The sequence below is a fragment of the Cyprinus carpio genome, unplaced genomic scaffold (assembly GCF_018340385.1).
Source record: "Cyprinus carpio isolate SPL01 unplaced genomic scaffold, ASM1834038v1 S000006514, whole genome shotgun sequence".
NCBI classification, from domain to species: Eukaryota; Metazoa; Chordata; class Actinopteri; order Cypriniformes; family Cyprinidae; genus Cyprinus; species Cyprinus carpio.
The window spans coordinates 109,357-127,598 of NW_024879182.1; positions in this window are offsets into that span (position 1 = coordinate 109,357).

Sequence of the window (18,242 nt, forward strand, 5' to 3'; positions counted from 1 at the left end):
CCGGTTAGGAAGTCCAGGATCCCAGTTACAGAGGAAAGGCCCAGCAGGTTTAGTTTTTTAATGAGCTGTTGTGGTATTATTGTGTTGAATGCTGAGCTGAAGTTGATGAACAGCATTCTAAAATAGAAGTCTTTATTTTTTTAGATGGGTAAGAGCCAGGTGGAGGGTGGAGGAACTTGCATTGTCCGTGTAGAGCGGTTTGGAACGGTATGCAAACTGGAGCGGATCGAGTTTGTTGGGCAGGTTGGTTTTGATGTTGTGCGTTGACTAACCTCTCAAAGCACTTCATCCTTCCCTTACAAAGTTGAAACTGCCTCACTTTATAGAACAGCCTTTGAAGCACAGACCCATTGTAGGCTACTCTGCAGGTTCAGAAAACTGTCCTCCATAAAATGGGTCACACACGAATGCCACACATTGCGGGATTGAGTGAGGAACGGCCGGTGGACTTGAGAACCAGCACGGTAGGCGGATTTTGACGAAGGAGCAATCCAGCGGGCTTCCCGGCAACCAACATGTGACGACCCCGGGCTGGACTCTGCTCTGGACTCTGAAACATGTTGGGTGCTTTCTGGGACTCTTTTTGGATCCTGGGTTGTGCAGTTTCAGAATCAGTGGGGTCTTACAAACACCCTTTGATGGAGGCCCTGTGCTTGTAAAAGGCCTTCTGTGTCAGATCATGCTTTTGCTAAATAGGCATTGTGTGGGCGCAGGCCATAATGCCTAAATGGTGACTTATAATAGGATGGAGGTTTTCGAGGAAAAGGCTCTTGAAGCTGGTGTCCTCGTAAATCCCAGATTCATTGTGAGCTCTGAAGTAAGCTCGTCAAAGTCTGTGGAAATAAGCATGGGGAGTTTCGTGCCAGCCTCAATTGGATGTTTCCTATGTACACCCTCTGGGCTAGAGCAGATAGGTTCTTGGTGGTTCACACTGGTTCAAGACTGCAGGTGAAAGTCAATGTCTTGCAGGTAGGTGTGGATGTCATAGTCTCCTGCAGGATCTGGTGTGAAGGTTGGGATGTTTCTGGCTATTTGGTTTTCTGGTGGTGAAGGTTGGGATGTTTCTGGCCATTCTGTTGAGTCTTTGAAAGTTACTCTGTGTGCTGTTTTCAGGGGATAGCTTGAATGAATCCTTTTCCTTCTGCATCTACAGATGTTTTCAGGAAATTGACGTGAATTGTCAAGCAGAAGGCTTTGGCTCCCCCCTTTGTATCTGTGTACAGGGGTGAGGTGGTTTTACACTGATGACTGTGGTCATCGTGCAGCAGGGTGTCTTTTACTTGAGTCCATGCACTGTCTGTCTTCTTTAAATGTTTGCAGAATTGCTGAGTCAGGTTTGGACTTCAGCTCTGGCTGCATGCAGATGGCCTTCTAAGGTCTCAGCTCTAGTGCCTCTCTCACTAAGTTCCACATATGCCTGTTTTTTAACAGTGACTTTGTGTGAAACAGTTCTCTTCCCAAGTCCTGTCTGATGGATTTTTCTAGCTGTGCTCTGTATCCAGCCTCCTGAAGACTGATGATTTCCTTCTGTTGCGCCATTCTGTCAGGGTCCTTTTATCTGTCCAGTGCCATCTCTCGCTGAGTGGTTGTCAGTTCCCTTTGGAACTCGGTGACATGTAGCTTGAGTTTATTTACCTCCTGTCTGAGGCCCTTGAGGGTGTGGCCCAAGGAGATGATAATGTAGGTCAGCTGCTGGCGATTCAGGCTGGGTGTCAAGTGTACACTGGTGTCACAGTCTCACTGTCTCCTTTCTCTGCTGTTGCAGGTTGTTGGCTGCTTTGGGCTGAAGGATGTCCATCATAGTGCTCTGCCGGGTCACTAAGTGGTCCTGTTGGTTGGCAGAGCTGGATGTCTGAGACATGCTGGCTCACTTGTGGGAGCTTGAGAGAGAGGCAGAAGGCAAATCCAAGTTACGGACAGAGGTGGTTATATATCTGTATGGGGAATGGTTCTATATAGCTGGTGAGGGGCAGCTAGTGCATTTGCAGCTTTTGACCGCTGAGTGTGCGCTTTACCACAAGTTATTAACAAGTGCATTAAAGCACATTTTCTCAAATAGCCGTTGTGTTACCTTTTGACTGCTGCAGTCAGGGAAAATGAACTGTAAGAAGTGTAGAAAAACTGTAGAAAAACTGTAGAAAAACACTGTAAATAAATTATTGATGAAAGTTTAGTACTTATGAAGTTATGTGCATTTCTTAGAACGAATTCAAGCAGGATAAATGTCAAGCCTATGAGCCTGTGCTTATATTTTCTATAAGCTACACAGTATTACACCATATTTTAGATATGAAACATTTAATAGGTGTGCAGTATTATTTATATAATATGAATTATGTGTTATATTATCCTTCAGAAATGGTGGTTTGGAGCATTAAAAGTGGTAGCCTATTTTAGTGAGCTAGGCTACATGGATTTATATTGCAAAATGTCAATATTGTCACATATTAGGCCTATATTTGTCACAAATACATTTTTGATTTATATTTTAAAATTCATTTAATAAAACGGCATGCATTTTTGTCACGCACAAATACTTTATTTGTTACCTGTCCTTTATTTTGACAGATAACTTCTTTGGGAACAAGATATATGTCTGTACACTGATTAAGAAATTGTTGTGTGTTTTTATAAATTATTTTCTTTATTTTAGTAAACGTTAACTGTATAATGCACTGTATAATTTCTATCCCATTATTTAGGCCTAATTAAAAAAGAAGAAACGAATAAATTAAACCTGCACGATTTAGCTAAATCCTTAAACTCTAAAGAGTGGATGGATTAATAAAACGTCCTATCGCCTCAAGTTCTCTCATTATAATCAACAAAATGCACACAATGTAAAAAAGAGCTTCATTAATTGACAACTTCAATGATTTTAAAGGGAGCCTTCTTTACTTGCTTTCATACAATTTTAAATGCAGCCGCATTTAAATGCAGGTGTGTATCATTCCTTAAAATATCAGAGTGCAAGATTTGAGTGGCGCGCATGATGCTGAGTGCGACGCGCAGCATTTATTCTTATTTATCTACATATTTTTATCTTCATTACAAATCTTGTTAGTTTTATTTTTGGATAATTTGCATGTAAAAAATGATTTACTTTGCACATGCAAAATGTGAAACTTCCATCTTATTCGCAGTCTATAGCATTTTATAATTATTTGTACAATAATATTTAACTTAACCTGCTTTATATCTTTATTATTTAATGCAAAAGAGATTTATTAAAACAAGTTTATAAGAGTCATGCATCCGTTTAATTTTGATCAGGAACAACGAATGATCAACGAGAGACAATCAGCCCTTAGATCATTTTAAATCGTCAAAAGAGCCTTCAATTTACAGGTTTATAACTGCATCTATCTCGGTATGTAGACATATGAGGATTACTTTTAAATGTGGATCCCGTACTGTAACCGAAAAAGAAATGTGCTCTTTTATTATTAATATTCAAGTGTTTGTGTGAAAATTATTAATGCGCATGCATGACAGGGAGGTGCCCTCTCAATCACTCACTTGACTTTTTTTCTGATTATGAAATAAACTTAAAGTTAGGGTGCCTCACATACATGAGAAATATATCTACAGAAAGTTTGAAATGTCTACTTTTAAACTAACCAATTCAAAATGAAAGCAAATACCTCCCCACCTGAGTATGCACATCCTGTGGAGATGAGAGTCAGCACCCCAGTGAATTTTCATCTTGCAGCCGCAAGAAACATTTGTTTTATTAATAAATAATTAAAAAATATATTAATTCACAATAATTAGGCTACTTCTGCCTGTGCTTTGTGGCAAACTTAATGCATGTGCTTGAGCGCGGAATATATTAAGGCTCATTATGGATTATAGATGTTAATTTAAGTATAAACACATGCGATTAGATGAATAATGACTTAAATGAAACGACTAGGCTACTACTAACTAGAAAAATCTTACGTGGGGGGGCAGACCCTATTAAAATACCCTCTAGACATCTCTGTTAAAGTCAAACAAATACATTAAGAACAAATGTTTTTGTCTCTGGCAGATGCGCGTCTCTTTCACCAGTTTCTTTGTCTCTCTCTCAGAGGTGCCTCATCTGTCCTGAGAAAAAACAAAAAACAAACATATATTGTAATGTATGTAATGCTCTGTATGCAGTTGCAATAATGACAAAAGACAAACCAAATGAGGCCTTTGTCCTACTTCTTTGCCTAAACACTGCTCTGCAAGTTTGAAACCCGCATATGACACTGCCCATATAAAGAAGCAAGAGATTCAAACCGTTATTTCAACCCCCACAAGCTATACAGGACTAGGACCACCAAAAAAACCCAACAACCCCTCCAGCTGAACTGAATTCTGTCTGTTTTTTGGCTGCGAGGAACGATGTGTTGTCATGTTACTGGGTTGAAATTGCTGCCTGCACTCACAGCAGCCCTACTCTTTTTAATTCATTCATTTTCTTTCTCGCAGCCCATATTATTATTTTCACCCAGACCATAATAATAACAAATTCTCAAATTGATAATTAATCATTCTTTTTTACGAAAATCATTGTTATTTGTGAACGTAGGCCTTTGAGGCAGGACTAAGACCAAGCGGGAATCCTCTGCCATCTGCCCCAAGTTTTGATTTTACAAAATCAGTTTGGGCGAATGCAATTTATTTATCATGAGCCCAACGTTTAGCAAGGCAGGAAACCATTCAGTCTACCTGAAGGAAGACGTATTTCATTGTAAGTTAATGCTGTTAAATAGAGAGTAAAAAAAAAAAACTACCCTTGTAAAAGTCAGTTCTATAATGGTAAAATTTACCCCAGGCCGAATAGCATTTTTTGTATTACTTTTTTTTTTTATAATAATAAACACTATTTTCTTAAAGAATAAAAAGAGAAAGAATCACAAATTAATCCATTATTTTTCTCTTATTCTGAAGTTAATTGGCAACCCTATTGGAGGGGTATCTTTTTATCTATCCGTTTTTAGGGGGGAGGAGGCTTTTTTGTTTCTTAAAAGTAATTTTCAGATGCAATGAAAAAAAATAAAAAACTGGATGAAAACATACACAAAACTTGTAAATAGTTAACAACATAGCCTAGATTAGGCCCAGACTCTGTTGCTACGTATACTATAATGTAAATTTTGTTAACCCACAGTAACACATTTTAACCGATTAATTGCCTATTTTCGTTTGCTGCATTTTTTTAGAACCATGCTAAACCTATAAATAAAGTTTTTGAGAGGGAAAAATATATGTCACTTGTTATAGTCGCCCTTTTATTACATTCAGAAATAATAACGGCAGGCCCTAATAATGTACAATGTACCAACAGGATATTTTTAGTTCCCCTCACTTTACAACAAGATCCTTTTAATTTAACTATCAGAAAAGAACAAGAAATTAAAAATATATAAATTCTAATGGATACGTATAATTGCAGTATATAATAATACATATAGGCTTAGCTAAAAATAAAATACAAACAATTATTATAATAATTTAAAGCGAAATATAAGGTAAGGTTGGACTTACCTTTCTCATTCAGACAAATCCAAACATTCCATATTCGTGATGTTGCCCATTTGAAGCTTAACTATTATTCATTAGGTAAATGATAGACTTTGTAGTTCACGTGTGTTTCAGTATCGACAGAAAAAATCATAATTAGCAAAAATATGTCAAATCCAATGAATATGAGGCACCAGCGTGATCAAACAGCTGAAACAGATATTCCAATGAATATGAGGCACCAGCGTGATCAAACAGCTGAAACAGATAATACATTTTGGTCATCACAGCAAAGGCATAATTCAAAACTGCAAAAGTGGTTAGCAGTTTGAAAAATCAAGAATAATAGCAGAGTTAATAAGAATTATTTCTAAATCCTGGACCGTTCTCATTTCGCTCTGCATATGGACCCTGAAGGATTTTATTTTATTATTATTTTTGTTTTTTACCAAGAACGAACCGAAAACATTAAGCTTTTAATCCATGTGTGTGTGTGTGTATTTATAGGCATATATAGGCCTATTTTTACATAGGCCTATATATGTAATGACTGTTAAATAACAATAACATGCATAAGAGCCTTTGTGTAAAGGTCTTTCTTTTAAATTTATGATGCGTAGACTGTAGCCTAAGACTATCCCACGTCTTGAAATTAAACTCCCTGCAAATTTTTCTAATGGATTTTAAGGATGTTACAATGTTATTTTATAATGTTATTGTCGTTTTACTTCATCCTTTCATCTCCGTTTGCAATCCGTCCCTTTGCGCCACCTGGCGGAAGTTTCGCAAATGATTTTTTAACACACGACTGAGCTTGCAGTTAACGCCGCGGCCCTGCCGGTACCCATTCTGGTTGTCCACCTACTGTATGCTTAAGCAGTTGTCACTTGTTCAATGTAATGCTGCAGCAGAAGGGTCCTAAAACCTAGCGAGACTGCAGCTAAGCTAGCAGGGACACATCAAACACCTCCAGGGTAAAATAAACAAAACACAAGAAGTGTTTCTAATCTTCTCTAGGGCCCATACAGCATGGTAACTGTACCTCATGTAATAGGCCTGGGGCTGGAAGAGTAAGGAGGGTAGAGAAAATCGAAACCTGTTAGTTTTCATATGATTTTAAAAATCTTTTATTAGTTTTATAAGGCATTGCACAGACTTGCTCCAGACTATCTTTCAAAAATGTATATGTACCTAGAAGGACTCTTAGATCATCTGATCTTTTATCTTTTCAACAGAACCTTATAGCAGCAGAAAAAAATAAAACAAATTGGTGATGCTGCTTTTTAGCCGTTTTGGGTCCTTGCCTCTGGAAACAAAAAAACCTAAAACCTCTGTATATTTTCATGTGTTTTGTTTTGCCTCATTTTAATGTTTTTCATTTTATATTTCATTTTTTTATCTTTGTAAACTTTATTCTTATTTGTGTATTTTATGGGTCTATTGTTATTTTGTTTTAATTTGGTCATTTTAGATTTTTTATTAATTGCTGTTATCATTTTGGTTCCTTCGTGTTCTGTAAAGCATTTTGAATTTGCATTAACTTCTTTAGAAAAGTGCTATTATAAAATAAACCATTGGCTCGCAATCTTGCATAGCTAGAAGAGATGGCAAATTAGGGCTACTAATAATCTGTAAGGCTCATTAAGGAAACAACAGTTTCTGGAAAAATTGTGATGGTCAAATTAACTAAAATAAGTAAGATGTAAATGAAATTCCCTAATAGCTTTAGGAAAACTAAAAGGAAAGTTAAATAAACAAATTGATTTAATTTCAGATTTAATTAAAATCAACTTAGCTGAATTTGTACATTCAGTTAACAAAGGTAAATAAATTAAATTAAATCATTATAAGCAATAGCTGAAAAAAAATAATTCATAGTACAATCAACCAATCTGTTCAGAGATCCCAGCGAACATTCATTTTGTGTATTTTGTATCACTCTAAGAACAATTTTATTTTCGTGGCCACAGAAATAACTTTCATACCAGTATTATTGCATAAGAGCATTGTAACAAGAACATTGATTTACAAGCAGTAACAGAAACCATGATGTAATTTTTGCACACAAGATTTATTAACTAAACACTAACACAAACTAGTCTAACAAACAAACAAACAAACAAACAAGCATACAGTCACTCATACATGGGGAAGGGCAATGAGGACTGAATGAATTAACCATTAGAGAAACAGGGAATGAAGCTATGAAAAAGGAGTCAGTTTATAGGCCACCTGAGTCAAACAATCAGCCCTGTTTTACAACGGTGTCTACAGCTTATACTAAAAAAAACCGTTGTTTTTTTTTTTTTGTTTTTTTCCTTTCATTTTGTTTAGTTAAATGTACGATACTTGCATTTGACTTGGCCATTGAACGCAGCATTCGCAATGCAGTCTCGGATGAACGTCTTGATGGTTTGCCAGGTTCGGTGGTTTGTTGGAATCATGATCAAATTCTTCCAGGTTTATAGGTTGTATGAACCGCAAAGATGTTTATTCTGACTCCGGGTGGTGGTTGGGAGAGTTTTCTCCCAGCTTGGACTAGAGGTCTTAGCTATTTTGTATATGTAACTGGATTGAGTGCTGATACAAAAACCTATTTAAAGATTTCTTGGCTTGAACACTAACGTTATTGCATGAGTATCCAACATATATTATATAAATACTCATTTAGATCATCAAATATACAAAACCATAAAGCCTACCAAAACATGATATAGGTGCGGTTTCATTAACAAGTGATCTATCATCGAAATCAGAATCAGGAAAGAGCTTTTATTGCCAAGTATGCTTGCGCATACAAGGAATTTGTTTTAGTGACATAAGGGCCTCTCCCCCTTCCCGTACACAGAGACCAACAACACACAGACAAAAAAAAAAAAAGATAAAAATCCTTGCAAATAAATAAATTGTATAAACGCAGTTGTACTATAGATTGATAATGGACGATAGAATTGAGTAAGATGCAGGGATGTACTAGGATGGAATGGGTTCTTGTGCCTGACTGTCCCTGGTATTTGCAGCCTCTGAAACTGCCGGCCAGATGGCAACAAAGTTCAAAGATGGGGTAACTTGGATGTGAGGGATCCAGAGTGATTTTTTGAGTCCCTTTTCCTCACTCTGGATGTATATAGTTCTTGTGTAGGGTGGATAACGGCCCATAATGCATGCATGAAACAGTATACAATACAAAAATACAATATATAAGAAAAGTAATAATACACACAATGACCTAGGATGTGGGTGTTCATTCACAGAAAGTTTTTACTATGAATTAATTATTGCTCTGCACGCCTTGCATTCCTCTGAGCAATTAAAACCAGTGTTATCAGACGATTTGTCTTTGGGTGCCATGGAAACTAGAGGTCTCTTCTCTCCTTTTGAGGTGTTCGTAGCATTTCGGGGAAAGGCGGTCCATGGACCCTCATAGTTGGTGCTTGTTGGTGTGGAGGAGGTGTGTTAGGAATTATTTGTTGAATATAACAAATAAATTTGTGTCTGATTGGTCCAAACACTACACATAAACCATCAGATTTCACCGTAGAGCAATTATTATGCTCACAACTGTGGCCTGTCACACAAAGCTAGTTGAAGGCAGAAATATAAAGTTGACATAACCAGCAATTCCAACCTAATTTGTATTAGGTTTAGCAGGATCACAATGCTTGCAATAAACATTCTCTTTACTTGGGGATTGATTCAGAGTTTATGTTTAACTATGAAGTGATGCACCATGAATCTGCAGCACGATCTCTTCTGATGATTAAAAATTTGACATAAAAAAAGAAAAGAAAAACGAAAAGAAAAATATTAATAATAATAAAAAAAGTTTTCTCGACCTAAACTTAAACTTACCTTGGTAGCCACTGCCAAGTTGGCATTGCTACATCCAAAACAAACAAAACAAACACTGAATAAAATAAATCACAGTACACCCATTTATAAGTTCTCGCTAAAACCTTTTTTATTTAATCTGTTTTTTTTTGCACTCTTCAGGGAAGCGAAAGCCCGAAAGGTCTTGAAAAATTAGAGATGGAGGCAGCCAATCTCCAATCAGCCAATGAGGATCAGCTACGACACATTAAGATCTTAGAGCAGGCTTTAAATAATGCTCAGAGTAAAATCCTTAAGCTAGAGGAAGAGGTGAGTCTTTTTGATTACCCTAATATATTGTTTGTACAGTTTTAAATAAATACAAACTTTGGGCATTGCTTTTCACCATCTTCTACATAAACTGAATTAAATTATACTACCGATACCAGCGTTGTGATTAAAATAATTAGAACATGGCAGCTCAGTGGGATATTTGAGTCCTTTATATGGTTGCGAACACACGTACTGTAAATTTTCAGGACCAACAAAATTCATCTTAGTTGTCTGTCACATCATGCAATGTGAGAAAGACTCTACACTACACATACTGTACACATATCTAGCAAATGTGTGGTTTCGGTAACTTACGGATTGAAAATATGAGCCTTGTGTTATTTGAAGGATTGAAGTCCCCCTACGGTCACTTATTTTATCCCTTTAAAACTCATCTTTCTATTTTAGAGAATAGTTACTGAGAAATTAATCCACACGTACTAAAGTAAAACACAGCAAATCTTATGAAATGTGACATCAAACAGTGTATATAATCATTAATTTGAAAAAAAAAAAAAAACCCTGTTCAACAGTAACACCAGTGGTTAAAAGTTTTACAAGGGGAAGCAGCATTTTTCTCTTGTCTCCCATGATGCCCAGTAAGTTTTTCAACGATAAACCACTTATATGTGGCCATGGGTTTGGGTGGAATGTAAAACTGAGCAGAATGAATAGCGAAAAATATAAAGTGAGACTGGCCTGTCACACTGTTCACGTCATAAATTCTGCAACTCATCTGTGTGTGTCTTGTGCTACACAAATAAAATTACATCCTAGGACTTGGACAGCAAATCCACAGGATTTTACAATACCTGGCCTTTTCGGCTACGGGCAAGAACCAGTATTTGGTTTGTTATTCCTAGACATAAAGTTTGTGTTTGTAATTATATTTAATGGGCCTGTAGCAATAGATCAATTAAATTTTTATCTCCTATATTTACAATCCAGCCCAAATACTTTAATAAGGATTATTAAATATTTATTAATTTAATTAATTGAATAATTATTATTAATTTATGTTAAACAACTTGGGATTAATGAGTGACCTGATATAAAACACCCACTAAACAGTGTCGCAGTCATCTCAACAGTAAAATCTCTCTTCTATCTGTCTGTGTGCTGTTTGAGTTGAGTAAAAAATAAAGCAGAAGTAGTATGTGGAGCAGGTGGAGCGGTTTTTGCAGAAGGCACTAGCACAACTCCAGGTCGCATTTGGAAAACGTGAGCAGCTGGAACAACGTCTGCGTACTCGCCTGGAGAGAGAACTGGAATCATTGCGAACACAACAGGTCAGTGCTTGAAACTTTTTCATTAGAATTTTAGGGTTTACAAAACTGGTAACATTTTTGGTTTATTTTCATTTCTTTTTGTTTTATAATTCTTTCCACAATCTATTTCCTAATCAGATTTATAGAAAATTGTGCCTTAATTTCCTAAAGCCCCCAGTGAGCAAACCAAAAGTGATTATAACAGTAGAATAACTTGATACATAAATTGCTAGATTCACATTGATTATACTTGATTAGTTCATATTTTGACCAATTTTGACCAATTCCACATTCCCCTCTTTGAGACTTACTAAGTCTCACCTTTACCTTTACCCTTTACTCTCACCTTTACTTGTCTGGCGGATCTGCAGGACCAAACCTCTTCCTCCACACTTGACTAGGAACATAAAAGATCCCGGTCTCCTTAATCCCTCATTTAAGATAAAACAATGTTATAACGTGCAATTGGTTCAGCACTTGCCTGTGGCTGTTACAGTTATGTAGAATCAAAAAAAGGAATAAACATCAAAAATATTAAAAATGTAACATCACAAAAAAAAGCATAGTTGGTCTTCAGTCCAGATCTTTTGTGCATTGCAGAGGGCCATTTTGGTTACCTTCAAAAATCATATTCCCATCATCTTGACATCTTAGAATTTTGCTTATCTGTGGCTTTGATAACTAGTGACCTAAATGGAGGAAGTACACAGTAAAAATAGTAATTTAATTTAACTTCATCTCTTGTATTAAATTTGTTAGGTGTGCCTTTAGGTTGACCAATTGAATTTATATAATCTGCAGGGTCTTTTTCATCTGCTCTTTTGATTCAATTTTTTTTTCTCCAGTTTGTTGTTTCCCTCTTCTAGAGAGATATGACCTTTTATGTTGTCAGCATAACCCTAGTACATAATCCTGACCAGTTTTCAAGAGGGCCTTATTCTAATCTACCTATACATTATAATGTCTGCCAATGCAATATCAATTTCATCACATATAGGTGGTGGGCCTTCTTTTTTCACTTACTAAATCATCTTTACATTGTGGTATGAGGTAATTTCAAAAGAAATTTACAAAAATTTGCTGCATTTCCTTTAATTTTCATATGTCAGTAGTTCCCTTCTTTTTATAATATTAAAATTCTTGATCTGCCATTACTTTTATTTTTATTGGTCATTTACTGGTTCGTATGCATTTGTAATTCAGTTGCTCTGTAGTTTGTTGTAGACTGGAGAAACTGGCAAAATGTTTCTAAAGGTATTTATTTCGCTACCTCTTTCTATTAAGCATTTACCTCCCAGTTTTATTACATCTAATCCCATTTTAACTAGATACTCCTGGACATTTATTAATCATTGCAAAAGTAAATTTTCTGGCTGAAATGACTTTTGTCATCTTGGTTTTTTAGATTATGAATTTCAATTGTTTTTTGTTGTTGTTGTTGTTGTTGGTGGGTCATGAAATAGATTATAATTAGGTGGGTCATGGAATGGAAAAGTTTGAGAACCCCTGTCTTTAAACCATTCATCATGAAATATTATACAACTGTGTATGAGTATTGGTGCAATATATAAGACTGGTCTTGCTTCAAAGCAAACTATGCAGTTTGGTTACATTTTATTTCGATAGTCCACTTTAGACATTCTACTAATTATAAGTAATTTTGTAACTACATGTCAACTAATTCTCATTATTTTGCAACTACAAACCTGATTCCAAAAAGTTGGGACACTGTACAAATTGTGAATAAAAAACAGAATGCAATGATGTGGAAGTTTCAAATTTCAATATTTTATTCAGAATACAACATAGATGACATATCAAATGTTTAAAAACTGAGGACAACAGAAAAATGTATAATTTTAAGGGAAAAATAAATTGATTTTAAATTTTCATGGCATCAACACATCTCAAAAAAAGTTGGGACAAGGCCATGTGAAAAAAAAAGTGCCCTGGGGACTGAGGAGACACTTCGTTTTATAACAGTCTGCAAATGTCTGGGGACTGAGGAGACAAGTTGCTCAAGTTTAGGAATAGGAATGTTGTCCCATTCCTGTCAAATACAGGCTTCTAGTTGCTCAACTGTCTTAGGTCTTCTTTGTCACACCTTACTCTTTATGATGCGCCAAATGTTTTCTATGGGTGAAAGATCTGGACTGCAGGCTGCCCATTTCAGTACCTAGATCCTTCTTCTACACAGCCATGATGTTGTAATTGATGCAGTATGTGGTCTGGCATTGTCATGTTGGAAAATGCAAGGTCTTCCCTGAAAGAGACGACGTCTGGATGGGAGCATATGTTGTTCTAGAACTTGGATATACCTTTCAGCATTGATGGTGCCTTTCCAGATGTGTAAGCTGCCCATGCCACACACACTCATGAAACCCCATATCATCAGAGATGCAGGCTTCTGAAACTGAGCACTGATAACAACTTGGGTTGTCCTTGTCCCCTTTAGTCCGGATGACATGGCGTCCCAGTTTTCCAAAAAGAAATTCAAATATTGATTCGTCTGACCACAGAACAGTTTTCCACTTTGCAACAGTCCATTTTAAAGTGAGCATTGGCCCAGAGAAAAACGCCTGAGCTTCTGGATCATGTTTAGATATGGCTTCTTTTTTGACCTATAGAGTTTTAGCCGGCGACGGCGAATGGCACGGTGGATTGTGTTTCCATTACAGTAGCATTCCTGTATGTGATGCAGTGCTGTCTAAGGGCCCGAAGATCACGGGCATCCAGTATGGTTTCCGGCCTTGACCCTTATACGGTGGCCGAGAGCTCAACGCGCTGCAACTTAAGAAAACACATGCAAATTGCAAATGAAAAAAAAAACACCAGCAAACGAAGAAAAAAATCTTCATCAGTTTGACAAACACAAGTGTTGCAAATACTCACAACACATGCAAATTAAGAAACGCACTGCAAATCCTCACAACACATGCAAATTAACAAACGCGCTGCAAATCCTCACAAAGCATGCAAATTAAGAAAATGCTGCAAATCCTCATAACACATGCAAATTAAGAAACGCCCTGCAAATCCTCACAACACATGCAAATTAAGAAACGCACTGCAAAATCCTCACAACACATGCAAATTAAGAAACGTGCTGCAAATCCTCTCAACACATGCAAATTAAGAAACGTGCTGCAAATCCTCACAACACATGCAAATTAAGAAACAATTAATAAAGCATTGCAAATTTATTTTCATTAACCTTGAAATTATATTTAGTTGAGGATATTAAAGTTAGCCATCTTATATAGTAACGTTTCACAGTTAATCGTGCAATTATTCAGCTTATTTAGGCTAATAATATCCAAAAGACAAAGGAATCATGCCATCAGGGTGTTTAAAAAAAAAAAAAAAAAAAAAACTCACCTTTCAGTTCACCAACAGCTCCACTGGCCAGTAGCCACTGCACAATAAGCAAATCCCAGCCGGGTCCACAACACTTTTTTGGGTCCCCTTGAAACATTTACATTGTGGTCAGTGCTATTTGCAGCTCGTTTCTTAATTTGCATGTGTTGTGAGGATTTGCAGCACGATTCTTAATTTGCATGTGTTGTAAGGATTTGCAACGTTTCTTAATTTGCATGTGCTGTGAGGATTTGCAGCTTGTTTCTTAATTTGCATGTGTTGTGAGGATTTGCAGCGTTTCTTAATTTGCATGTGTTGTGAGGATTTGCAGCGTTTCTTAATTTGCATGTGTTGTGAGGATTTGCAGCGTGTTTCTTAATTTGCATGTGTTGTGAGGATTTGCAGCGTGTTTCTTAAATTGCATGCTTTGTGAGGATTTGCAGTGCGTTTCTTAATTTGCATGTGTTGTAAGGATTTGCCACACTTGTGTTGTCAAACTGATGAAGATGTTTTCTTCATTTGCTGGTGTTTTTTTCAATATGCATGTGTTTTCTTACGTTGCAGCGCATTGAGCTCTCTCAGCCACCGTACCCTTACACACAGAGATTGTTCCAGATTCTCTGAATCTTTGGATGGATATTATGCACTGTAGATGATGATAACTTCAAACTCTTTGCAATTTTTCTCTGAGAAACTCCTTTCTGATATTGCTCCACTATCTTTCACCACAGCATTGGGGGAATTGGTGATCCTCTGCCCATCTTGACTTCTGAAAAACACTGCCACTCTGAGAGGCTCTTTTTATACCCAATCATGTTGCCAATTGACCTAAGTAGTTGCAAATTGGTCCTCCAGCTGTTCCTTATATGTACATTTAACTTTTCGGGCCTCTTATTGCTACCTGTCCCAACTTTTTTTGGAATGTGTAGCTCTCATGAAATCCAAAATGAGCCAATATTTGGCATGACATTTCAAAGTGTCTCACTTTCAACATTTGAAATGTTATCTATATTCTACTGTGAATAAAATCTAAGTTTATGAGATTTGTAAATTATTACATTCCTTTTTTACTCACAATTTGTACAGTGTCCCAACTTTTTTGGAATCGGGTTTGTGCATGTCTACTAACTCTCAGTGTAGACTGTTAGGGTAGGTTTAGGGTTAGTGTTAAGGGTAGGATTAGGGTTAGTATAAGTTGACAATAAGTTGACAAAGAAGAAAGTGTTAGAAGATATCAAGCAGACAGTCTACTAATACTCTACTATCTGCTAGTTCACATGTAGTTGCAAAGTTACTTACTGTTAGTAGAACAGTAAAAGTTCTGTTTAAAGTGGACTATCGAAATAAAGTGTTACCTGCAGTTTTCCCATTTTTTCACAATTATTTTCTTCTACCTTTTCCCATAAAACATTTCAATTGCTAATTTGCCTCATAAACTGATATTATGGTTATCATTTACACTTTGTCTGTTTTATCTAGATATTTTTTGCTTCTCGTCCAATTCTTATTCAACTTGGATTAAGTAAAAAGACACTGCCAGATTCAGATGAGGGTTGAAAAGTCAATTCTAGGGAAGTCTGGTTGCTATTGGTTACAGCTTGAGCTTGTAGAATTAGATGCATTAGGCATGTGATGATCATCAGATATGTTGTCAGACTCATTCTTTTCACTTTTCTGCTTCTTCTCTGACAGAAGAATGTGAGCTTCTGTGCCATTTCTTTTTTTGAGTTGTCATCAGTTTGCACTTCATCTTGTGTCACTGTCTCTCCTCCTCATCACTTGCTCCTGAGTCATCTGCTTGTCTGTTTTCTTATCTTTCCACTTCCTCTTTTCTATTTGTTGGCCCTATCTTGTCCCAAGTATTTTGATCATCTCGTTAGCAGTCCCATCACTTATTTAATCTTCACCAGGGTGACTCTTTGCAAGTTGTTGCAATGGTCTTTCCCTCGTTGGCAAGGCAGGGTCGTTACTAGCACGCTCTTCATCCCTGACCTTATGCTGTGTGGAGTTGTTGAAGCTGGTTGGCGTATTTTAAGGTGAGAGATGTGAACTCAGGTGTCACTCTGTAAACTGTTTTGCTGATTAATGCAAGGCTCTCCCTTGAGATCATAACTGCAAACTTACTGGTTCTCTTTGATGGAGTAAAGCATTCCTTGGCCTTGATAGCACTGCTGTCACCTGTAAATGGAAACCTTTAGAGTTTTCTGTTAGTGTTATCAAGCATGCTAATTTGCTCATCTTGCTTGTCGTCCTTCTTGGTGTGACCTGTGGACATTTCATGTGGGTTGAGGGCTGTCCTGGTCCCTTTTTGAGCTCTCACAAATCCAGTGCTGTTATTACAATGAGCAAAAGGATTATACCCATCTCTTTGTTTTATATAATGAGTTGCACTACTGTATATCACTGGATAATTTCCTAGGCCTATCTTGCTCAGTGAAATAGGCCTTTTGACCTGGAAAACACTCAACCCACTTTATGTTAACAGTCAGAAAGACAATATTTTATCCTTTTGACACAGAATCAGCTTCATTATGATATGCTGAAAAGAAAGTTAGATGTGGGGTAGACAGAGCAAGCTTGCTTTGCTTTGCACTGCTTTTCTTTCTACCACAACAATAACCTAGGTACTGACCAGGAAACTTAACCAAATTCATCCATTGTCATTATTTTACTGGGCATAATTTGCCCTGTGGGCCCACATATTAAAATTTGCATACAGCTGTTTTTGCAAAATGATTGATTTTCCTCAGCATCTTGTCAGACACCCTCTTTCACTCCATACAACATCATCATTCATACTTTTTCACACCCTTTCACACCCCACTTTTGGCCAAAACATATTTTTTTGAGATGTCAGCTGATTTTGAACTTAATGATTTTAGCTGTGGAATGGCATGGATTCTGGGTAGGGTAACATAAACCTTTTTCATTAGGCTCTACTGAGCGTAAGCAAGCAAGCACGCAAACAAATTTATATAGTGCTTTTCTAAACAAGTGAATGCAATTCAAAGTGCTTTACAAACATGAGAGAACCAAAATGATATAGCAATTAATAAAAATTTTACTAAACAGAATTAAATCAAAATAAAATAGAACCATTGAAATACATGAATAAGAATAAAGTTTATAAAAAGATTAAAATATAAAATATTAAATAAATAATTAAAAAATGAGGCAAAACAAACCACATGAAATATACAGAGGTTTTATTAGTCTTTACAGAAAGGCCAGACTAAAAAGATATGTTTTTAATTTAAATTAAAAACCTATTAATGTATTCAGCACATCTTCTGCTCTCTGGAAGGTTGTTCCAGAGGCGAGGAGCATAACAGCTAAAAGCAGCATCGCCATTTTTATTTAGTTTCTGCTATGAGGTGCAGTTAAAAGAAAATAATCAGAGGACCTAAGAGTCTGTCTAGGTTCATATACAGGTTCATATAAGTATTTTTGAAAGATAGTCTGGAGCAAGTCCGTGCAATGCCTTATAAACTAATAAAATATTTGTAAAATCAATACAAAAACTAACAGGTAACCAGTGTAATGACTTTAATACTGGTGTAATATGATCTCTATTTTTAGATTTTGTTCATTCGAGCAGCAGTATTTTGGATTAATTGCAACTGGTTAATCGTATTCTTTGGTAGACCAGAAAGAAGGGTATTACAATAGTCAAGCCTGCTAGTTATAAATGCATGCATTAATTTTTCTGTGCTGCTCAGAGAAAGAAATGGTCTTACTTTTGCAATGTTCTTCAAATGATAAAATGCTGTTTTGATAACATACGTACATAAGCTTTAAAGTTAAAATCAGAATCAAAGACATCTCCTAAGTTTTTTGTCACATGGCTTGGGTGTGATCCGAGTATATTTGGTTTAGGGGTCAATTTCTCTCTCTGCACTTTTGATCCAATAATCAGTACTTCAGTTTTATCTTGGTTGGGTTGGGTTGTAAGAAGGATTTGTGACATCCAAACATTTA